Here is a 16,322-nt window from a genome sequence, read left to right as displayed (position 1 = left end):
ACTACTAAAATTGACGCAACTGCAGAGCAAGGCTCTTAAAAACATACCCCTATATATCTAGACAGTTGATTGCATAGTATTTTTTCACATTAAAAGTGATAGTTAATATCAGTAGCACTTGCTCAAAAAAATTCTCATTTGCACAGTGCTATATGTAACTTGGCTTTACACCACAGTGCAAAGGAGAGGGAGAATTCTCTTGCATGAGATTTGTACTCGGAGACAATCTGTACAAATGAAGTAGCCGCCTGTGGTTAAATGGCAACATTTGGATAATTTTGCAAAACATAACTAAAAAAATCACATGATTTCCCTTTCACTCAGCTTTAGCGCCTGCTTTTGTTCCATGCTAGTGTGTCATGCAAAGAAAAATCGTGAAAAGTTAGTAGATCTGTCTTTATGGGGAATGAGCACTGTAACAGCTTTGTTCTGGTTAGCACAAAACCCCTGATGATCTAGGCAAAGTGGGCACAAAGGGATGGGAGCAGAGCCAACATCGGAATGCAAGAAAAGAAAGATCAATTAGCCATGCATAGTAAGGAATGTGGCTTTGCGTGGCATCTTACTGCCAAATGAAAACGGGCACAATCAATGAGGAAAATTAAATGAAGTGGTTTCCATAAATAACGCAAAAAAGTTATGCAAACATATACATATTTTTTGATTTTACTTTAGGTACTGGTTGCTTAAAGATTTGTACTGGAGTGCGTTTTTCGAGTACAAATCTCACAGAAAACCCAACTTCCTCGACTTTGCACTGTGCTACAACACAAAATGGTGTTTAGTACTGCACAATGTGATTTTAGTGCATGCATGACTAACAACATCATTGGTCTTTCCCCAACTTTTTGACTGCATCTCTCAATTTTTTTGATCTTGTTTTTTCTGGTTTTAGGACTCTGCACACTTTACCACTGCTAATCAGTGCTCAAGTGCTTGTGGTCTCTTCCCAAAACATGGTAACATCGGCTCCTACCCAATTGGAATATTTAATTTGGCTATAGGTCTCTAGTAATGTGCACCATCTGTACCCAGGTCATGTATATTAAATGCTACTAGTGGGCCTGCAGCACTGATTGTGCCACCCTCATAAGTACCCCTTTAACCATGTCTCAGGCCTGCCATTGCAAGGCCTGTGTGTGGAGTTTCGCTGACACTTCGACCTAGTATTTAGAACTACTTGCCAAGCCATAAACTCCCCTTTTATTACGTATAAGTCACCTAGATAGCTCAAAGGGCAGTGTGCTATGTAAGTAAACAGCAGGACATTTGCTTGTAAGTTTTACATGTCCTGGTATAGAAAAACTGCCAATGTAATTTTCACTATTATGAAGCCAGCTCCTTTCATAGGTCAGCACTGGAAATACCGTAGATACTTTTAAGTGGTAATTTCGGATCTGAAAACAGTGGCATTATCATGTTTGGTATGGTTGGAATGATAGTGATAAATCTGGGCTACTGGTAAAGTTAGATTTAACATTATTATTTTAGAAATGCTTCTTTTAGAAAGTAGGCATTTCTCTGCACTTACTGCTCCCTGTGTCATACAAACTGTCTCCAATCCATGTCTAGTCTATGCTGGTTGACAGCTCCCCTTGTGCATTCCACACAATCAGCTGCAACTGCATTCATCTGCATACTGATGGGTCTTCATGGGTAGGAAGGGTGGAGAGGCTCTCACACTTCAATGGCTAGTGGCCTGATCCCACGCAAAGGACTAATAACCCCCAACAGATCTCCTGGCAGACAGGGCTGGATTGAAAAGGGACCTGGTGCATTTCAAAATTACTCTCCTCAATATATATATATATATATATATTTATATATATATATATATATATATATATATATATATGTATATATATAACGGGTCTAAGACCCCCTAAAAATGAGATACAACTGGACTCTGTCAGAAGGACTGCAGTGCTGCCCAAAGGATTCAACTGGATTGCTTTTCTGGTAGGACTGCTCTTCTGCTAGTTGCCTTTCTGCCTGCTGCTCCCTGACTGCTGGAAGGACTTTGCCTTCACTTCACAAGTGATCTTTAAGGGTGTTAGAACTAGGGTCTCTAGTTGGCAGAGGTATTCACCTTTGTCCAAATAGGGATCACAATCCTAGTCAGGGTAAGTCACACACAATCCAAATTATCCTGTGCCCACCCTCTGGTAGCTCGGCACTGAGCAGTCAGGCAATGTGTAAAGTATTTGTGCAATAAATCATACAGTAACACAGTGAAAAGCCCACAAAAATTCACCAAACAGGTTTAGAAAAATATAAGGTATTTATCTGGTGAAAGTAAGGTCAAAACAATAAAGATTCGATAAGCACAATTCGAAATATCAGTTTTGCAAGATTAAAAATAGTCTTAAATCTTATAAATCGACAGTTGTCTCTTGTTAGCACAAAGTACCTGTTTTGCGTCAAAATGATCACACATGGACACTGCAGAGGAGGAGATATGTGGAAAAATAGGGTGTGCGTTGCATTTTCTGGTGCGGCACAGATGAAGCGCTGTTTCTTTCCACGTTGCAAGGGGCTTTGCATCGATTTCCGGAGCTCAAGCTTGGTTCCTCACTGTGATTCAGGAGTCTTTTGATGCCCAGGGACGATGAGGGGAAATCCTGAGTGTGCTGGACGAAGTCACAGGTGTTGTGTCGATCTGGTATGGCGATGCATCAAATTTTCTGTTGCAAGGCAGGCGCTGCGTCGATTCTTCACTCGTGAAGTCGGGCTGCGTTGCTCCAGTTCGGCTGTATGGTGATTTTCTCTGTGCAAGATGGCTGTGCATAGTCTCTGGCAGGCTGTGCGTTGATTTTTGGGGCACAAGGAATTTCCTCAAAAAGTGAAGTCTTTTTTGTCCCTCAGACTTCAAGAAAGAGGAGGCAAGCTCAATCCAAACCCTTGGAGAGTCCTTCTCAGCAAAGTCAGAGGGCAACAGGGCACCAGGGCAACAGCAGGGCAGCAGTACTTCACAGCCAAGCTATCCAGATGAGTCCTCTGGGCAGCCAGGCAGTTCCTCTTGACAGTTTGCTGGTTCAGGTCCAGAAGTGTCTGAGTTGGTGGGGTCAGAGACCCATTTTATATACCCAAAGATGCCTTTAAAGTGGGGGAGACTTCAAAGAGTGGGTCTGAAGTGCACAAAGTCCCCTTTCAGTACAATCCTGTCTGCCAGGGTCCCAGTAGGGGGTTTGGCAATCCATTGTGTGTGGGCAGGCCCCTGTCCTTTGAAATGTAATTGTCAGGCCCTCCACCCTCCCAGCCCAGGAAGACCCATTCAGTATGCAGATGAGTGCAAATGTGACTGAGTATGCTGTGTTTGTGGTTGTCTGGGTGAAATGCACAAGGGAGTTCTCAACCAGCCCAGCCAGACTTGGATTGGAGGCAGACTGTAAGGCACAGATGGATTTTAAGTGAATAAAAATGCTCACTTTCTAAAAGTGGCATTTCTAAAATAGTAATATTAAATCCAACATCACCAGTAAGCAGGATTTTCTAGCACCATTCTGGTCATACTAAATATGACCTGGTTACCCTTTGAGATCAGAACCTACTACTCAAACATTATGTGAGGGTAGCCCTAATGCTAGCCTATGAAAAGAGCAGGCCTCACAGTAGTGGAAAACAAATTAAGGAATTTTACACTACCAGGACATATAAAACACACATGTACATGCCCTGCCTTTTACCTATATAGCACCCTGCCCTATGGGTTGCGTAGGGCTTACCTTAGGGCTGACTCCTATGTAGAAACAGGGGAGTTTAAGGCTTGGCAAGTACTTTTAAATGCCAAGCCGAAGTGGCAGTGAAACTGCACACACAGGCATTGCAATGGTAGGCCTGAGACATGGTTAAGAGGCTACTTATGTGGGTGGCACAACCAGTGCTGCAGGCCCACTAGTAGCATTTAATTTACAGGGCATATGTAGTACACTGTACTAGGGACTTACAAGTAAATCAAATATGCCAATTGGGAAATAATCAATGTTACCATGTTTAAGGGAGAGAGCATATGCACTTCAGCACTGGGTAGCAATGGTAAAGTGTGCAGAGTCCTAAAACCAGCAAAGACAGTGTCAGAAAAGTAGAAGGAGGCAGGCAACAAGTTGGGGGATGACTACCCTAAAGTTGTCAGGCCTAACATGTGTTCCCCCCAGCTGAAAGTAGAGAGAGCTACCCAACCACTTGCTAGCTGTCATCGCTAAGGCGGAAGTTTCTGGAGAGACCATCAGCATTGGCATGGTCAGTCGCCGGGTATGCTCCACAGTAAAGTCCATCCCCTGTAGGGGAATGGACCACCTCAAGAGTTTAGGATTTTCACCCCTCATCTGCATGAGCAATCTTGGGCCTGTGGTCGGTCTGAAGCAGGAAGTGAGTCCCAAACAAGTAAGGCCTCAGCTTCCTTAGTGCTTAGACCCCAGAAAATGCTTCTCTTTCTATGGCACTCCACCTCTGTTCTCGTGGTAATAGCCTTCTGCTAATAAAGGATACTTGTTGGTTTAGGCCCTCCTCACTTAGCTGTGTTAGAACCCGTCCTATGCCATGCTCTAAAGCGTCTGTCTGCACAATAAACTCCTTGGAGTAGTCAGGGGCCCTGAGCATAGATGCCATGCACATGGCTTCCTTCAGAGAGTCAAAGGCTTTCTGACAAGCCTCTGTCCAATTCACCAACCTAGATTGTTTCATGGAAATTAGTTCTGTTAAGGGGGCCACCATGGTGCATAACCCTTAACGAATTTCTCAGTAATACTCAGTGAGGCCCAAGAAGGCCCTCTACTCTGTCTGGGTTCTAGGTGGTTGCCAGGCCGTGATTGTCCCAATGTTGGCCTGGAGTGGCTGCATCTTGCCACCAACTACCAGGTGTCCCAAGTACACCACGGAATCCTGCCCAATCTAGCACTTATTGGCCTTGACTGTCAGTCCTGCCTGTTGCAGGGCCTGGAGCACCTATTGGAGGTGGAGCAGGTGTTTCTCCCAGCTGGAACGGTAGACAGCAATCCCTACCAGCCAGGACCCCGTTAACCAGCCATTGGAAAGTAGCGGGCATTTTTCAGTCCAAAGGGTATTACCCAGAACTGGTAATGTCCCTCAGGAGTTGAAAAAGCTGATCTCTCTTTAGCCGCCTCAATCAAAGTGATCTACCAGTACCCTGATGTGAGATCAAAAGTATTGAGGAATTTGGCAGCGCTTAGCTTGTCTACAAGCTTATCAGCTCGTGATGGGGTGAGCATCAGTCTGTGTGACCGAGTTGAGACCCCGGTATTTCACGCAGAACCTCAGTTCTGGCTTGGCACCTGGTGTGGCAACCATGGGTATCAGCACCACAGGGCTGGCCCAGGGACTACTGGACTTCTCAATCCCCTCCATAGCCAGCATCTTGGCAACTTCCTCCTTGTTGCTGGTCTTCACCCTGTCTGACAACCTACAAATGTTGTTCTTTGCAAGGGGACTGTTTCCCATGTCAATATCGTGGACACACAGGTGTGTGAGTCCAAAGGTGAGGGAAAACAGAGAGGAGTACTGGTAGCAGTCCCCATGCTGGTGCAGACTCAGGGAGTCAGAGAGATTAACACCCTCCACTGAACCATCACTTTCCGTGGCAGACAGGAGGTCGGTGAGAGGTTCACTCTCCTCCTCCACACCCTCATCTGTCATCAGAAGCATGTTGACATCCATCCTCTCAAAATGAGGCTTCAGTCGGTTGACATGGAGCACCCTTAGGGCGTTCCTAGGGGATTGGTGGTCCACTAAGTAAGTGGCCTCCCCTTTCCGCTCCTTGACTTCAAATGGGCCAGACCAGCGGTCCTGGAGAGTCTTAGGCTCTACTGCTTCCATTTCCCACGCTTTGTTTCCAGGTTGAAACCCCACCAGGGTGGTCTTCTGGTCATACCAACATTTCATTACCTCTTTATTGGCATCAAGGTTACTTTTGGCTGTCTTCCAGAAGCGGTGCATCTGGTTGCGGAGGGCCAGCATGTAGCTGACCACATCCTGAGGGGGTGCCTTGGGAGCTTTCTCCCTCCCCTCCATAACAATGCTTAAGGGTCCCCTGACAGGGTACCCATAGAGAAGCTTAAAGGGACTGAACCCTATCCACTTCTGGGGTACCTCTCTGTAAGCAAAGAGAAGGCATGGTAAGAGGACATCCCACTTATGCCTCAGGGCCTCAGGGAAGCCTGTGATCATGCCTTTCAAGGTCTTGTTGAATCTCTACACAAGACCATTTGTTTGAAGTGATAGGGTGTAGTGAACTTGTAGGGTACACCACACGAATCCCACAAGGAATACATGTGCCACTATCAGACATAATCTCCTTTGGGAATCCCACACAAGTAAATATCCCCATCAGAGGTCTGGTCACCACTGGTGCAGTCACCGTCATAAGAGGGATTTGCTCTGGGTGGCAGGTGGCATGGTCCACCAAAACCAGGATAAACCTGTTGTCTAGGGCAGTTCTGGGATCTAAAGGACCAACAATGTCGATGCCCACACTTTCAAAGGGGGTGCCAATGACAGGAATTGGGACTGGGGGGCTCTTAGCATTTTCCCTGTCTTCCCACTAGCCTGGCAGGTAGGACAGGACCTACAGAAAGCATCTGAGTTTGTCCTCATCCGGGGCCAATAGAAGTGAGTGACAAGCCTGGCAAAGGTCTTGTCTTTCCCCAAATATCCTGCCAGGGGAATGTCGTGAGGCAGACCCAGTAGGAAGGCCCAGTAAACACTGGGGGACCACCAGCACACGTGCTGCCCCAGCCTCCGGAACATTAGGCTCACTGTAGAGGAGATCATTCTACCAATAGATCATTTGATCACCAGAGGCTTCAGCTGCTGCTTGGGCTGAGGCCCATTGCCTCAAGCCCACAAGAGTGGGAAACTTTTTCTGCGCCTTGCAGAATTCCTCCCTGGTAGGCCCATCCTCAACTTTGCCGGCCAGCAAGCTCAGGTTGGTCACCCAGGGTAGCAATGTCTTCCCCAGTTGGCTCAGGGGCTTCCTCCTGGACAGCTCCATCAACCACTGGGGACATTTCTGAGACCGGTTTCCCGCGCCCCTTGCCCCTCTCCTTGGCAGCTGTCTGTGCCATTTTTCCAGGCTCCAGATGCCCTTGACTTCACTCCCAGCCAGCCATGGACAGTGTGGTCATGCAGACCGACTCAGGCAATACCAACATTTCCAAGTGAGACCTTAGCTCTACCTCCTTCCAGGTAGTGTGCTCAAGGTCGTTGCCTAACAGACAATCTACAGGCATGGCAGGACTCACAGATACTTTCAGAGTACCAGTGTCCCCCCCACCACACACTCAAAAGGAACCAGAGCCACCGGTAGGTGGCTCTCACGATTGTCTGTGACCTCGACTTGGTGGAATGTATTAGGGAGGACCTGCTCTGCTGACACCAGCTGACCCCTGACAGTGGTCATGCTGGCTCATGTGTCATGCAGAGCCTCCACCCCTTGCCCATTGATAATGACTCACTGCCTATACTTGGAAATATTGGCAGGCATGTGGGCTTTTGGTACCATCTCTGCATCCCCAGGGACACTAGGGTTACCTCTATCTGTTCCCAAAAACTAACTGTGACTACCTCCTCCCCAAGTGCTACACTAGCCAACCCAAGTGTCTGCCCTCCAGTGGGGGGCTGTGCCCTCTTAGGACACTCGAAGTCGCCCTTAGAGTGACCAAACTTAGTGCACTCAATGCATTGGGGTACAAACCTCCCTCTCTTATGGCCAATGAACCCTTTCCTTTTGGAATCAGACTGGGACTGGTTACAACTATTCCCTTGGGAACTATTTTGGGGGCCTTTTGAGAACTCCTTATTCTTAAATACCACCCCTCTTTCTTCTGTTGAGGACCCTGACCACCTTTGTGGGTGTTCCTCCCAGATACCTGTTTGGCCACTCTGGTGCTAACCCAGATGTCCGCCTCCTAAGCAAGCTTCCTGGGATCAGTCAGCTTACTGTCTACCAAGTGCTGGCTCAACTCTGTAAAACAAATACTGAGCACATGCTCTCTCAGAATCAAATTATACAACCCTGTGAAATCATTTACTTTGCTGCTCCGTATCCATCCATTCAGTGCCTTACTAGAAAAATCTAAAAGGTCTACCCAAGTTTGTGTGGAAAGTTTGGTACTGGCCCTGAATTTCTTGCCATACTTTTCAGGAGTCAGTCCAAACTTGGCAAGTAAAATGGCTTTCATGAGAGGGTATGTGTTCTGGCCCTTCTTTTCTAATGTAAGAAGAGTGTGTCCCTCCCAATTAATGGAACATGTTTCCAAAACCCTGCTCCCCATTGCTCTTCAGGAACCCCATAAGCCCTTAGTGCAACTTCATAGGCATCCAACCATTTGTCAATGTCATCTCCCACCACATAACTTGACACCACATCTCTGGGTATTGTATGGTCACTCTAGGGGTGACTTCAAATTCCCCAAGAGGGCACAACTTCCCAATGGTGGTCAGACACCTGGGTTGGCCAGTGTAGCTCTCGGGAGAAAGTAGTCCCAGCTAGATTTGGGGAGCAGACAGGGGTAACTCTAGTGTCCCTGGGGGATATAAATATGGTGCCAAAAGTCCACATGTCTGTCAAAACTTCCAAGTCTAGATGGTGGGTCACCATTATTGGGCAATGGGTGAAGACTCTGAGTGACACAGGAGCCAGCATGACAATTGTCAAGTGTCAGCTGGTGTCAGCAGAGGAGGTCCTAACGAAACATTCCACAAAGTCATAGTTGCTGATAATCATGAGAGCTATCTATCTGGGCTTCTCATTCCCTTTGAGTGTGGGGGTCTCCGGTACTCTGAAGGTTGCTGTGAGCCTTGCTATGCCTGTAGATTGTCTGTTAGGCAATGACCTAGAGCACACTACCTGGAGGGAGGTACATCTCAGGTCTCACTTGGCGATGATAGGATCGCCTATGACCACACGATTCATGGCTTCCCAGGAAGGGAGTCAAGGCTGTCTGCAGCCTGGAACAATGGCCAAGATAGCTGCCAAGGAGAGGGGCATGTGGCACAGGAAACAGGTCCCTGAAGTTCCCATGGTTGAGGTTGATGGGGTCCCTGAGGAGGAGGCCCCTGAGCCAACTGGGGAGGACATTGCTGCCATAGGTGACCTATCTGAGCTTGCCGGGTAATGGAGCAGACCATGTGCTGGAGGTCCCCCAGTGTTACCGGGCCTTCTTACTGTGTTTGGCTCATGAAATATCCCTGGCAGGACATTTAGGACAAGACAAGACCTTCTATAGGCTTGCCGCCCAGTTTTATTGGCCCAAATGAAGACAGCCTCAGATACGGTATGCAGGTCCTGTCTCACCTGCCAGGCCTGCGTGAAGTCAGGGAAAAAGATGAAAGCTCCTCTGATCCCACTCCCAGTTGTTGGCACCCTCTTTGAAAGGGTGGGCATCAACATCATTGGTCCATTGGTCCCCAAGACAAACATAGGCAACAGGTTATCATGGTCTTAGTGGACCATGCCACACTCTACCCAGAGGCTATCCCTCTGAGGATGGTGACTGCAGCTGTGATGACCAGAACTCTGATGGGGATCTGGATCTTTACTCATTGGGGTTTTTTCCAAAGAGATAGTGTTTGACCGAGGCACTTACTTCATGTCTGCAAACATGAAGTCCATGTGGGATGAGTGTGGTGTAACTTATAAGTTTACCACACCCTATCACCCCCAACCCAATGGTGTAGTTGAGAGGTTCAACAAGACCTTGAAGGGCATAATTACAGGCCTACCTGAGTCCAAGAGGTGTAAGTGGGATGCCCTCTTGCCATGCCTTTTCTTTGCCTTCAGGGAGGTGCCAAAGAAAGAAGTAGGGGTCAGAATTCACACAGCGCCTGTTTCACTGCAGTTTCATCATCGCAGCACATCTGGATTTTCCATGTATCGTCCCTGGATGTCAATTTGCTATCAACCACTCTCCGCAGTAAGAAACCTAGACTTTGTGTCCGGAAATCGATGCATCATCTCACCTGCGAGGAAAGAATTGACGCATCACCCCTCCTGCACAGTAAGGAACAAACGCATCACTTTGCTTTTGTAGCTTCTCACCTCCCTTGTGGCCCGCATCATCTTTGTTTTTTATGCATTCTAGGTACTTTGTGCTAAAGAGATACATTCATTGATTCCTCTGGATTAAGGCCTGCTTAAACTTCTATAAAGTGATACCTTGACCTGTGTATATTGGACTTTGTCTTTTTGGTCTTGTTTTATTCAGATAAGTATTATCTATTTTTCTAAACTGGTGTGGAGTACTTTTTGTGGTGTTTTCATTGTGCTACTCTATAAGGTATTGCACAAATACTTTACACATTGCCTTCTAAGTTAAGTCTGCCTGCTCTGTGCCAAGCTACCAGATGGAGGGCACAGGATAATTTAGATTGTGTTGTGACTTACCCTGACTACGATTGTGGTCCCTACTTGGACTGGGTACAAACCTCTGCCAACTAGACATCCAATTTCTAACAATTGGCATCCAATATACAGTAAAGAGCAGGGCATTTTTTTGCTGTTCACACAATCCACCACTTTAAATTCACACAAATGTTAGTATATGTGGGCCTGAGTCTCTGAAATGTATATTGTAGGTTCAGGTGTTATTCAGTTCAAGTCACATGGAGTATAAATCTAAAGAAGCTGATGTAACTGGGTGCTGTGTAGAATTTGCAAGAAAGGTAGACTTTCTTTAGTAGTAGGCACATAACTCAAGGCAGAAAACAGGATGTGATCAGAAGGTGGGTGGCAGTACAATATGCACCCACAAAGTGTGCATGTACTCATGTAAATTTTGCATGGGGTTTCCTGTCTTTAAAATAGAGGTAAAACTAGTCAAACAAAAAACACAAGAATGTGTGTTTCTGAGGATGGGAGGGGAAGGGAACTCCCTCACATTTCACAAGGATGTAGAAGAAAGCCTATATCCACGAGTAGCAAGTGAACAAATCCACTGCCCTTACATATGTGTATTGTCCACCCAATAGACAATCTTCATGAATGAGTGCATAGGAGAAAGAGATGGGGTGGAAATGTACAATTTGCTACATTTTCACGTTTAACAAAATGAGAAATCGTTGCAAGTTGGAGAATGTTAATGATTCATAACATTTTGACTACCAAGTATATTTTTTTGTGATTGGGACCGAAAGGGGTCAGGGACCATATTGGCAATAGTGTACAAGGGGGCATTAGGTATTTGTTCCTGTGTCTGCTTTTCTGGCTGTTGTTTGTTACTAAATAAGAGACCCATGCAATGCACAGTGGGAATTCCGTTACATCACTGGATATGAAACCCCATGAAAATGGCAGAATGTCTTTATCTGTGCAGAAATATCAAATTACTGCACCAGCAGACAGACCTTTAAGGGTGCCACAGAATTATTGCACCCTCTCAGAACACCTTTTGGGAAGGAATATGGAGGAACCCAGGGACTCCTTTGTATCCACTCCATGAGGGGAGGAAATCGCTTGGTGTTCACTCTGGTGGAGTATGCTCCTTGGTCCCTCCTGCAAAGAAAGTCAGGTAGTGCCCATGCAGTAACACTAAACTTGCAGTCAGATTGGCACTGTTAGAATATATGAGGTAGCTTCCTACACCATCATTCATGAGGAAATGTGCAGTGTCTGACTGCACACATACTCTGGGGGGGTTTCACGGCACTTCTATCACTGCTTGTGAATGGAAACAATGAGTGGCAGATGAACTCCTGCTCCATATTTTCTGGCTGCATTGTTTGTAGCACATGTGCTACAGACAGCACAATGAGTGGGTGCACAGGTGTGGTCTGCACTGGGATCTACAACAGTAAAACTGAGGCCATGAGTTGTCTAGACTAACAAAGCTCTAGGTTTAGCTCTAAAATGCACTTTGCATTTCTTAAGATGCCCCTATAAGCATGTCAAAGTGTATTTTTATCATTATTGTGATGCCACCATTCCCATTTGCAGTTGATACCTATTTATAGTACATTAAATGATAAAAAAAATCCTAATTGTTATATGGAACACAAATGTAAATCCAGTGATCATATGCATTCAAGAACATAGAAGATCAGTATGAAACAATGTGCAAGACCACCATCCCACAATCATGAGATACAAATTTTGTCTCTTGTAAAAATTTCCAGCACATACCATGGAGAGGTAGTCTGGAAGTCTGTTGCTTTATAATTCTTAGTTCAAGTCTTAGTTTCATATTAATTTCAAATTCTTTATCTCCTCCAGGTGACCTGAACGCTGGGTGAGCCATCAAGTAGGGCAAACGTGTTGGCTGAACAAGTTGAACCTCATCTTTCAATGACCTCTACTATATGCTCTAATTATAACTATGTTTCAATACCATAATGGATTCTGCATTAGACATCGATAAAGTGCATTATCTCGTTGCATGGATCTCACGTGTCTCTGAAGTTGAGTAGATTTCTGATTTTTAAAAGTGAGCTTTCCTAAAATATATCCTATGTCCCTACCAAAGGAAGACCTATCCCCAATTCACTTTTAATAATGTTGGCTCCTACCTTTGTGGTTATTTCTATGAGTTTCAAGGGAAAGTTGCACCATGTGTTAGCCTTCTTACTTCAATGTGACAAATCGACCTCCTCAGGGCCAGGTAAATCAAATGCTACTAGAGCGCCTGCAGCACTAATTGTGCAACCCACATGAGTAGCCCTGTGAACATGTCTCAAAACTGCCATTGCAGTGTCAGTGTGTGCAGTTTTAAACTGCCAATTCGACCTGGTAAGTGTATCAATTTGCCAGGCCCAAACCTTCCCTTTTACTACATGTAAGTCACCCCTAAGTTAGGCCGTAGGCCCTAGGTAGCCCCATGGGCAGGGTGCAGTGTATTTAGAAGGTATGACATGTACTGGTGTGTTTTACATGTACTGATAGTGAAATACTGCCAAATTTGTTTTTCACTATTGCAAGGCCTATCCCTCTCATAGGTTAACATCGGGACTCGCTTTAAATAGCTTTTAAGTGACGCTTTCCCATTGGGAGCAGAGCCAGATGTGGAGTTTGGGGTTTCTCAACTCACAATTTAAAAATACGCTTTTTGGTAAAGTTGTTTTTTAGATTGTCAGTTTGAAACTGCCATTTTAGAAAGTGGGCATTTTCTTGCCTAAACCATTCTGTGCCTCTGCCTGCTTATGTATTCCACGTCTGGGTGAGACTGACAGTTGGGCTGTTTGTGAATCTCCACTAGACAGTGACACAAGGGGAGCGGGGTGTAGCCTGCATGTCCTAATGGGCCACCTGGGCTAGAGTGGTGGGAGGAGTGGTCACTTACACCTGAAAGGGCTGTGTCTGCCCTCACACAATGCAGTCTCTGACCCCCTGGTGTGTGTCTGGGGCCAGGCCTGGGCAAGACAGGAGCTGTTCAACAACAGAGAATTTCCTTTGAAGTTTGCCTACTTCAAAGGCAGAACTGGGTATAAGTAGTGGACCCAAAACCCCAGATTTTTAAAACACTTCTGGATCAAGAGGAACCTCTGCCAAGGAGAAGAACTGACACGCTGGAGGAGGAATCTTGCCCCTCATGTGGACTTTGCTGTTTATCCTGCTTGTGAGGTTTCTCCAAGGGCTTGGAGTAGAGCTAGCCTCAAGTTGGAAGTCCCAGGGATATCAAAGACTTCAGCTTCATCTGTCTGCAGCACTGTGAACTGTGTGTTTTGGTGTGCAACAGAAGAAAAAACACCTCAACGCCGCCAACGACGCCACAGACTGCACTGTGACCCACGAGACCACACAGAACTGTGACCCACGTTGCACCACAACCCTGGTCTCACTGACGCCGCCACCTGGCGCCATCACCGAGCCGCTGCTTGCATCGTGACCTGTAGGCCACGGGCTCCGCATCACCTTGCTCAAACCGCAGCCTTGGCATCCCCGATGATGACGCTCCATGGTGATACCGACAATGCTGCCTGCACCGTAGCCTGTGGACACTGCTCATGAGGCACACAAAGCACCGTCCCATCCCGCATCGCAGCCCCGGTCCACCTACAGCAGCACCGTCGACTCCAGTGTCGTCAACAGACGCTACTGTCTGCACCACGACCCACGGGCGCCACACAGAGCCCAACCTGCGCTGCACCACCGCCTTGGGCCTACAGATGACAGCGCTTCAGCAACAATGATCCTCCTGCCTGCACCATGACCTGGAGACACCACACGCCACACCCCTTGCTTCACACTTCAGCCCTGGTCCCACCGACGTTGAAGGACGCCATCACCGAACCGCTGCCTATACCATGACCTGTGGGCACCTCACGTCGCATTTTCCCACTTGCATCGCAGCCCTGATGCCGTCCATGCCAGCTCTCCTGACTTCATCATCAGCCGGGAGTTCGATTTGCAACACATGTGACTTCAAGGTCCGGATGACCCCCTCACCGACCTCCAGAACCAATTCCAGTGACGCTGCACTCAGGATCTCATCGCAATAATCACAAAGCCCTGTATTTACGAGGTACTGTTTGTGGTTCTTCCTGACACCGTAGCTGGCCTGCGACACTGCGGCCGGCCTGAACTGTTGGATTTGTTGTTCACAATGCCATGATAGCCCCAAATAGAGCTATCGACTCCAAGGAACTGTATTTTTAAGTTAATTCATGCAAAATTCATATCTTTATTACTGTATGTTGGAGTTTTATCGTTTTGGTCTTGTTTTACACAGATAAATAATGGCTATTTTTCTAAAACTGGTGTGGTATCCTTTTGTAGTGTTTTCACTGCATTACTGTGTGTTATGTGCAAATGCATTACACGTTGCTTCTGAGATAAGCCTGACTGCTCGTGCCAAGCTACCAAGGAAGGAAAGCAGGCGTTATCTGAGCTGGGTATCTCCCTTATCCTGACTAGTATGAGGGTACTTGGACAGGGTGTAAACCGATTTCTAACTAGAGATCACATTTCTAACAAAAGTGAACTCTCCATGAGATGACTGTTCAACACCAACTACTCAACCTGTTTCCACACACTCCGCATGCACCACAAGATCTTCAAATGGATCCCCTTGACACACAGAAGACAGTGACACAGGCCCTCACCACCAGCTGACTAGATTGTGGTAATGCACTCTCTGTAGGCACCTCAACCGAACTCTTGCAGTTATTCCAAACAGTCCAGAATGCAGCTGCCAGACTTATTCTCAACCTACGCAAGAGAACCCATATCATCCAGCATCTGAAGGACTTTCACTGGCTTACGATCCACAAAAGATGTCTCTTCAAGCTACTAACCCATGCCTACAACGCCCTCCACAACCCAGGACCCGCCTACCTGAATCACCACCTTCACCTCCACCAACCACCCAGGAACCTCCGCTCCTCACACCTCGCCCTTGCAGAGGCACCGCACATGCACTGCTGCCACTCAGGAGGACGCTCCTTCTCACACCACTAAGACCTGAAACACTCTTCCCCTCCACCTCTGCACAGCACAATCTCCAACTCATTTCAGGAAAGGGCTGAAGACTTGGCTCTTCAAATAACATCAGCAGCAAGAATCTGGTTAACATCTCTGATTGATTGAATGTGGCTGAGGAGGTATTTAAAAATTCAATTTTTATGTGGCTGTACTTTGGATGGTTCATAGTAAATGGGCTAGACTGGTCCTGATTTTGAACTCTCTATTATGTAATCTATGTGAAATAACTTGATGGCCTAGATTTTATTGTGTGATTTGTATGAGATGTAACTTTGTTAGAAGACTTTTTAGAAACACATTTTAGGAATATAGTTGCTGATGTATTGATGTGCTTGTATACTTATTCATTGACAATTTTATGAAATGTATTGTATTTGTGGAAGCTGTGCCATATCTTTGTAAGAATGTATTTCTTGGAAATAAAAAAAATAGGTTGATTGATTGATTGAATTGAGCCCAACATCTTTTTTTCACAAATTAGATATAAGGAATGGGTTCAGCTCTTTCACATTTAGTAATAAACGTCGATAGGAGCATGACAATTGCCTTGAACTCAGAACTCTGAGCCTTGAGTGCTGGTGCAACTTTGTTGTTGTCGTCATACTCAAGAATTCATTTTAAAAAATATCAAATTCACCATAAAAAAACGTTGCCTGCATCCAGGAACCACACCCTCGGGGAATCCTGCACAGCTTCACATAGTCCACTTCTTCCCACTAATAGTGTTTATTTGTCTTCCCTGCATAAAGCCTGCTTGGTTCCAGTTTACCGATTTATGTGTGTTTTTCTGTCAGACGCATGGCAAAGGTCTTTATACATTTTTTATAATCTAAACAGGTAGATTTATAGGCCGTTAGAACTCACTGCTCGACAGTCCATTATCTGATTTCAAAAA

At 46.2% G+C, this 16,322-nt stretch overlaps 1 protein-coding gene across 1 annotated transcript in view; it reads right to left on the bottom strand.

Moving 5' to 3' along the window:
- Window positions 1-16,322, bottom strand: part of NDST4 (N-deacetylase and N-sulfotransferase 4) — a 1,173,706-nt gene that overhangs the window by 250,180 nt on the left and 907,204 nt on the right. The gene's annotated exons all lie outside the window — the stretch shown is intronic.

Source organism: Pleurodeles waltl, chromosome 1_2 (genome assembly GCF_031143425.1).
Source record: "Pleurodeles waltl isolate 20211129_DDA chromosome 1_2, aPleWal1.hap1.20221129, whole genome shotgun sequence".
Lineage (NCBI taxonomy): Eukaryota > Metazoa > Chordata > Amphibia > Caudata > Salamandridae > Pleurodeles > Pleurodeles waltl.
The sequence above is the reverse complement of the archived record's forward strand: the minus strand, read 5'-3'. Positions and strand labels throughout refer to the sequence as shown.